The 8,871-nt window shown below is 40.1% G+C and overlaps 1 long non-coding RNA gene across 1 annotated transcript; it reads left to right on the top strand.

The window, feature by feature from the left end:
• Positions 1-374: 374 nt before the first annotated feature.
• Positions 375-6,220, top strand: LOC130276651 (uncharacterized). Its single transcript, XR_008845202.1, has 4 exons — positions 375-468; positions 2,249-2,524; positions 5,123-5,187; positions 5,443-6,220. It is a non-coding gene; the product is annotated as an uncharacterized LOC130276651 (long non-coding RNA).
• The last annotated feature ends 2,651 nt before the right edge of the window (positions 6,221-8,871 follow it).

Here is an 8,871-nt window from a genome sequence, read left to right as displayed (position 1 = left end):
GGGGTGGGGCCGTGACATCACGATACTCTGTCCCCTGTATCGCCCATCATCAGGCACGGAGCAAAGTTTGTTCTGTGCAGCAGATGACACAGGGTGTTGCAGGAGAGATAGGGTTAAAGGGGTGGAGTACCCTTTTAATCGAGGGGGGTATTGACCAATGGGTCATGGAAAGCAAGGTAAAATAAACACAATATTGGGGGAGATTTATCAAAACCTGTCCAGAGAAAATGTTGCCAATAACAACCAATCAGATCGCTTCTTTCATTTTTCAAAAGTGAAAGAAGTGATCTGATTGGTTGCTATGGGCAACTCAGCAACTTTTCCTCTGGACAGGTTTTGATAAATTTCCCTCCAGCTCTTTCTTTTTATGACAGGCAAAGTCAGTTGGCATAATTGGAGGCCCATTTTGAAATTTGCTATGGGGCCCCCTTTCTTCTAGGTATGCCACAGTAGTGTAGGTAAAATAAAGTAAGCACCAAGACAATTATATAAGCTTATATAAGTAATAACCATTGGACCATGTAGGTTGGTTGAGCAGCAAGATGACTGTTGTAATTGATGGATAGGTAGAAGATTAGACACGGACCCACTGAGAATATGACGGCAGACCCCCCTTATTAATCTAAATCAGTCACCTCATGCCGTCGAAAGTAATGTATATGAATATGTTAAGAATAGGTCATACATTATGTGAGATGGAATATTCTAAAGTGTTGGGGATATAATAATAGATATTAATGATAATGATGAGACATGATTTTTTACCACCTACACTTTGCAAATCTATATTGGGAAATTGGGATGGAGAAACTACTTGCTGTCAAGCCCCTCCTGGGTGTATATATTTTATGTGTATAATATTTTATCCTTGAAATAATTTTCCAAGCAGATAATACCCTAGGGCTATGCTCACACATAGTATTTTGGTCAGGGTTTTGGTCAAGATTTTTAACCATTATTTTACTCTGTGTTGATTCCACTCGTAGTATTGGTTAAAAATACTGAGCAAAATCCTGACCAAAATACGTATGTTCCATACATTTTTTTTTGTTTATATATAAGGTTGTTTTTTTTCTTCTCGAGCTAGAACGGGCCTCAAGTTGGCGCATTTGTAAAATGTAGCAGACTTTTGGTAATATAAGGAGAGTGAGACGTAGGGTGATGAGCCGGCAAACAGGGTATGATGCAGGAAGAAGGGGAGACAGACACATCAGATTTATCAAAACTGGCTAAATGAAAAAATGTCTTTATTGCCCATAGCAACCAATCAGAGCACAGCTTTTATTTAGTATTCTGCTCTTTTACAATAAAATCTGTACTGCTGTACTCCGCACTGTTGCTATAAGCAACAAAGGTAGTTTTTCTTTGATACATTTGCCCCTAAAGTACTTATTTTGTTAACATTATTGGTTGCTGTAAGTTATGCAGTTACAAAAAGACACATGTCCATCAATTTCAATTAAGGAAGAAGAAGATTGATGAAGGGGAGGTGTATGGATAACTTAAGACAGGAATTTTATACCTTTACATAAGCGTTAAAGAGGTTTTCCAGCTGAAACCTTAGACAGGTGAGGGTGGAATCTTAATTACCTTTCTCGCTCCTACCACACCTCTGTAACAGAGCTTTGCTCCCCGATGCCCAGCACTTTTGGGATAGTGGTCGGTGCAAGACATGCCGCTCAACCAATCAGTGGCAGCAGTTGTTTCCCACCTCAGCTGCTGATTGGCTGGGCAGCCATGTCTTGCACTGATGCTCCAGAATTGAGGTGCATTTGGGAGCAGGGCTCCGTTACAGAGATGTGGTGGGAGTGAGCAAGGTGAGTAAGGTTTCCTTCTCACCTGTCTAAGCACACATTTTTGAAAGTAAGATTGTAGCTGGAAATCCCCTTATCTAACCATCTCCTATGGTAGACTGGCATACTTCTTATGATAAAGAAGGCATGAACCTTTTTTTCTCCAGAAAGAGGAAGTGCCCTCTTGTCTTTTGAGTAAAGTTTCAGCCCAGCTCTGATCCCCACTGTCTCTCAGGTGCATGCCCCACTACAATAACGTGGGAAGCTCTCCACCCCAGTCTTACTGTACTTACCAGTCTTGACCTCAGTGCTTGTGGCCTTCTGTCAGCTATGACATAACAGACCCTCTCACTCTCTAGCAGAAGTGGCCCTTGACTATGATGATGTCTCCAGCAGCCCAACAGAGTTTTTCATGGGACCTCAGTCTCTTCAATCATAGCACTATTTCTCTCTAGGTGACAGTCACAGCACTTGTTCATGCATCACACTTGGCCTGTTCTCTTCTCACAAGGCCCTAACCTTCTGCTATCCTGACTAAAAGCTGCCTTATCCCTCCTGTGCCTCGCATCTCCTCAGCCACCTGTGTGGACGAGTCGTGCCAGGGGGACCTGCCGCAGCGGGCTCTGGTGAAAACCAGCAGCACCTTAGACTCCGCTCCCTGGTACGGTCCGAGTCATCTGCCCCACAGGTCCAGCGGATCCACATCCACCGGTGTTCGTGTCTTCTGAAACGTGAGTGTTACACATATATTGCTTGGCTAGACTGAATGTAACTGTAGCAAACTCTAACTTGGGAGAACTGATGAGGTCTGAATATGTTTCCAGCTTTTGCATATAAACACCATGGCCCTGATTTACTAAGAGTATTGGATTTTTATAAATGTGGTATGTTTTTCCAGACTTGCATGATTCCACTCTATTTACTATAAGGATTTACAGGTCAGAAAACAGTTATAACCAACTTTTTCTTGGTGAGAATTTTTAGCCATTCATTCACAGCAGATTTTGTGTGAATTCAGTAGTAAATAGGTTAGGACATAAGAACCAGTGGGGAAAAGTGGGGCCCCAAAAGCCGAACAAGTCAGACACATTTAGTTACTTCAGGATGTAGCATGCCAAGAGTGTTGCAAGTTTATTAGTCTCTTAAGGACACAGGTTGTATGCCCTGTGCCGCCAGGACCCATGTCTTATGGCGTATATGACCGATCACGGTGATGTCCAGCATTAGCCCCTTAGACGTAGCGATCAAAGTTGATCGCCGCTTATAACGTGAAAGTAAAACCGTTCCCTACAGCTCAGTTGGGCTATTTGGGACTGCCGCTGTGAAATTGGCTGGATCAACAGAGCGCCGATAACACTGATCCATGTTATGGCATAGCATTGAACAGTGTATGCAGCAAGAAAATTGCATGTAATAGTCCACTTTGGGGAATAAAAAATGGTGTAAAATAGTTAAAAAAAGGAAATAAATGTGATTTAACCCCTTCGCTAATAAAAGTTGAAATCACCCCCCTTTTCTCTTAAGAAAAAATATGTAAACAAAAATAAACATATGTGGTATTGCACCGTGCACAAATGTGCGCTGCGCAATGACGAGTGACGTCACACTCATCAGTGCGCAGCACACAGTGACAGCTCAGGACGCCGCCGGAGCTTGAAGGAGCGCGGTCCCCAGGACATGTAACTATATAACCGGGGACGGGGAGGGAACCGGGCAGCGGCAGCAGCAGGACTCTGGGCCCGCAGAAGCCACTGCAGTTCAATGATTTAAAGCGCCGGCTTTAAATCATTGAACTGCAGCGGCTTCTGCTGGGCCAGAAACAGTTTATCGAGGTATACCCGCACACACACACCCTCATTTTAACAAGGATATTTGGGTAAAAAACCTGTTTATAGGTGTTATAGTCCGATGCGTGGTATACCCGGATAAATACAGTATTTTCACACATTGCACTACAAATTTTGATAAAGACAGAATTTTTGGTGCACAACCCGATAAAACAATTCAGGTTTAAGTTAGTAAATTAGTTGCAGAAGGCATTGATTGTAAAAATGATAACATTAAAAAAATATAAGGCCTTGTTTACACCTGTGTTGTTTTTTCCTTTAAAGGGGTACTCCACTGGAAAACTTTTTTTTTTCTAATCAACCGATGCCAGGAAGTTAAAAAGATTTGTAAATCACTTCTATTTAAAAATATTAATCCTTCCAGTACTTATCAGCTGCTGTATGCTCCAGAGGAAGTCCTTTTCTTTTCTGTCTGACCACAGTGCTCTCTGCTGATACCTCTGTCCATGTCAGAAACTGTCCAGAGCAGGATAGGTTTTCTATGGGGATTTGCTCCTACTCTGGACAGTTCCTAAAATGGACAGAGGTGTCAGCAAAGACCATTGTGGTCAGACAGAAAGGATATTCAAAAAGAAAATAACTTCCTGTGGAGTATACAGCAGCTTATAAGTACTAGAAGGATTAAGATTTTTTTAATAGAAGTAATTTACAAATCTGTTTAACTTTCTGGCACCAGTGATTAATTTTTATTTTTTCCAATGGAATACCCCTTTAATCTTCTCCATCAGAACAAGAAGAATAGCGGTGCCTAATCCATTACATGATACTTACTGTGCCTGATAGGACTCCGTCATCTATAGTGGTTATCAGGTTTCCATCATGGTGTAAGGCATTTTACTACAAAAATAGTGCTGCAAACTACAGTATTTTATGAGTTATTTTTTATAGAATTGAGGATGAAGGCTCTTAATATAAGTTGTATATGTGCATGGATGAAATGTTATTCATAAAAGACTGAACAACTGTATAAAAATTTCTCTTGCATATTGTATAGCATTTTACCTGGACGAACAAAAAAAAAAAAAAAAAGTATTAAAGTGTAAAAGTGTAAACCAGATCCTTTATTTCTGTCTGTATTACGGCTGCAAGTCCCAGCCTGACTGACCTGTGGTATAAAAACTGGCATTGTATTAAAAAAACAAAAAAAATGTATATATATATATATATATATATATATATATATATACCGTATATATATTTAATTATTTAAATATAATGTAAATACACATTTGATGCACAGGCCCTTTAACTCTTTTCGTACTTCTCTAGCAAAATTTAGAAATGATTCTCTTCTTAACCGCTTGCTATCTGGCTAGTTGTTAACATTTCCTGCTTAGCTCAATACTATGCCAATCATATGAGCAGAGCTGAAATCCCATTGAATTATTGGTATAAAGGAAATAAATAATGATGAGAGCTATTAGCAGGGGTGGACCCCCAGAATCATTAGCCATACCCACTCTGCACTTTCTGTCTCACTAGGTGATTAATGGCCGGAGAGAGAATAAAGCGTGCATTAAGGAAATGAAGGCATATTTCAAGAACAGGTCTAGTAAAAAAAAAAATATATAAAAAAAATGCTCTTCATTTTATTGAAGCAAATTATTAGTATTATTAACAATGCAACATTATTCTCGCCGGTCTAATTACGGGCCCCAACCAGCAATATATTTATCACAACCAAACAAATGAAAGTAGATTATTAATATTTAACTCTAATTGTTATAAATGGTATCATTCATTTTGTGTGTAATAGGGTGACATAATGTGCGTCTTCATTGCTAACGGCTTCTCCTCTACAGGAGGTCTACCATTAATCGCTGGCCTGTCTTCTTTCGGAAGGGTTAATTCTTGCCAGCGTGCCACGCCAGCCAGAGGAGAAGTAGGCAGAGAACCTTCTAACGTAAAATCAATAGAAATTGTTCCCCCTTGTCAGCCATAAGAAGCTGAATAGATTTTGTGTAAGATGGAATAATTTACTAAAAACATCTCTTAACGTCAGTGCTGCCTTTCTCGGGGCTGTGAAATGAGTCATCGGCACAGTGGATTATTTAAAGCACCGTGTGTGTCTATAACCATGTATATATACACGTTATTATATATTGAAAAACTGTCTACTCTACTCCCCAGCCTCTTATAATCCACAGAGAAAGGACGCACCGGGGTTCCCTTGTGGAAATTTAGCAAAGAAAAATCAGTAATGCTCTTAGAATCAAACAATAAATCCTCAACTTATTTGCCAGCACATTTAATTAAATATTTCGCAAAGAAAACCCCAGGTGATTGATTTGCCTACGGTATTGATCCGGTATTGATTCCTGCTAACCCAGCTGTGGTATGTGTTAAACAGCAACGTTGCTCTCAGATGATCGCCGCTGAATTATAGCTGAAAATACTTGCCTTGCAAATAAAAAAAAATAGAAAAAATGCTGTTTACATATAGCGGCTTGGAAAATATTATTAATGCTAAACCCGGCTGTGGCAGTAATGTTAATGATACTTTTATATGTGCATTTTCTTTCACGACGTAAATCAACATGAGTTCAGTTAGAATTTTCATTACAACTTTGTGTATTGAATGTTTGCAGGCTCGGTGAGCAGTTGAGTCCATTTTGAATCCGTTTTGGCTTCTGTGTCCCTGTCTCCCAAATGGAATGTTGCATAACCATTACAAGAATTCCAACATGAACGACAACTGTTGTGGACCCATTTATTTTATTTTTATTTTTTTTAAGTTAAAGGGGTATTCCAGGCAAAAACATTTTATCCCCTATCCATTTTATCCCCTATTCTATGCGGGTGCTGAATCTCCAGTTTCGGAAACCTCCGGGTTTCCGGGACTGGGGACGTGATGTCACACCACACCCCCTCCTTTCATGTCTATGGGAGGGGGCGTGACGGCCGTCACGCCCCCTCCCATAGACATGAATGGAGGGGGCGTGACGTCACGTCCCCTGTCCCGGAGACCCGGAGGTTTCCGAAACTGGAGATTCAGCACCCGCATAGAATGCGGGTGCTGCAGGGAGATTGCGGGGTGTCTCAGCAGCGGGCCCCCCGCGATCAGACATCTTATCCCCTATCCTTTGGATAGGGGATAAAAAATTTTGCCCCAAATACCCCTTTAACATGGCAAAAAGTGGTGGAACTATAGGTAAAAGTATATCTGACAGATAGGCCAAAATGTTTTGTTTGATACAAAAACTGAAGTGGTTTGCCCATAGCAACCAATCACAACTGTGATTGATTGCTATGAAAAAATAAGGCAATTTTTGTCTCGGACAGATTGATAAAACTGGGCCATTGTGTTTAAAATATTTTATAAATATATTGCACCAGTTTACGCCACATGCAGAGGGGTTCAAAAGGGTTGGTATCTGAACCAGTAAAACCTTTGCAGATTCCAAAGCCCATTGAGTTTATGGGGTCCTCATGATATACAGAAGCAGGTTCTATTCTTGTTAGACCAAAAGTGGGGTAGACAAGGGGCCCCCTATGGCAAAGTTGCCCAAGAGTCGGTTACGGAAGAAAGCATTGTAAGTAGGTAGTCACATCATTTTGACATGTACAGTATGACCAGATAGGTGTTACAAAATATTACACACAGACATGTCCTCCCTTAACTTTCTTCAAAGCTCAACATAACCCAACATGTGTGTCACAAGATGACTAGCTTAGAAAAAAAAACATGACTTCACAATATTCTGTCAGGAGATTTAACTGCTATATCTGTGGACATCCAATGTGAATTGTGCCCTTTGAGGGTTTTGCATTACATTTGCATTGTGAGAAATTGCAATCAATCATTGCAATCATTGTTATTGTAAATTCAAAGACATGTAAGGGTGGACATATCTGTATGTGTATGAAAGACAAACTACCTTAAAGGGGTACTCCGGTGGAAAACAGATTTGTAAATGACTTCTATTAAAAAAAATCTTTACCCTTCCAGTACTTTTTGGCAGCTGTATGTTGCAGAGGAACTTCTTTTCTTTTTGAATTTCTGTTTGGTCTTGTCCACAGTGCTCTCTGCTGACACCCCAGTCCGTGTCAAGAGCTGTCCAGAGCAGCATAGATATGCAATGGGGACTTTCTCCGGCTCTGGACAGTTCCTGATACAGGCATCAGGGGTCAGCAGAGAGCACTGTGGACAAGACAAAAAATAAATTCAAAAAGAAATGAATTTCCTCTGTAGCATACAGCTGCTTATAAGTACTGGAAGGATAAAGATTTTTACATAAAAATAATTTACAAATCTGTTTAACTTTCTGGCACCAGTTGATTTAAAAAAAATGTTTTCCACTGAAGTACCCCTTTAAAGTACAAAATTACTTATGAGGTTTTTGACATTAGTAACATATAATCGCCCTAAAGTTGTCTGACAAAATAAATAAAAGTATGTGCAAGAATTTTGGCACAGTTTATGGCAAGAGACCGGGAACACATGTTCTAAGAAGGGTAGCTTAGTGGACAGTAGAAGTGGCTTTAGCAAAAGGGGGCATGGCTTATATTTACTAAACATAGACCACTTTTTGGTACACATTGTTGGCTTAAATGTAAGCCTACGTCTTCTCTGGTCTAAACTATCCAAGGACTAGTCAGATTTTCTTTATCTCACCCATTATTCCTTTTATGCAATGGGACCTGGTAGAAATGTTTTTGTTATTTTAGATATATTTGAGATATGTTAATGTACAGTACCAATCTATCTTTCAGTATGATCTTGGTTCTCATATATGTGTGAACCTTTACTCCCCCCCCCCAACCCTGTTCCCATCACTTCAAGCGATAGAGACTCATTCCATACTCATACAATGCGTTGCATTTATGACATGATAATAAACCTGCATTGTGTTGATACACAGCCACCTCTGTCTTTTGTGGATGAAGTCGCCAAACAGGAAATTTAAACTGTTCCATAAAAGATTGAGTAATGTTTTCAAAACGCGTATAGCAATTTGTTTAACCTACATACTACAATGCACAATGTGCATTCATCAAGCCAGCAGCTTGATGCTTTGTTTATTAGTATATATTGTTTTATTTCTACCCTATCAAAGCAGCATAAATCAAATAAACGATTAACTCCTTTGTGTATTATTTTCAAAGTTAACCCATTCCCTGCTGAGGGATGAGGGGGGCCTAGAAACGCGCTGCATCGCAGCAGAAATGCACTTGTCTCTCTAGCTGCGACAGCTTTGGAGGGCCAGTCAGTAATGGGTTTTGCCATGGCC

The sequence above is a fragment of the Hyla sarda genome, chromosome 6 (genome assembly GCF_029499605.1).
Source record: "Hyla sarda isolate aHylSar1 chromosome 6, aHylSar1.hap1, whole genome shotgun sequence".
Lineage (NCBI taxonomy): Eukaryota > Metazoa > Chordata > Amphibia > Anura > Hylidae > Hyla > Hyla sarda.
The sequence above is the reverse complement of the archived record's forward strand: the minus strand, read 5'-3'. Positions and strand labels throughout refer to the sequence as shown.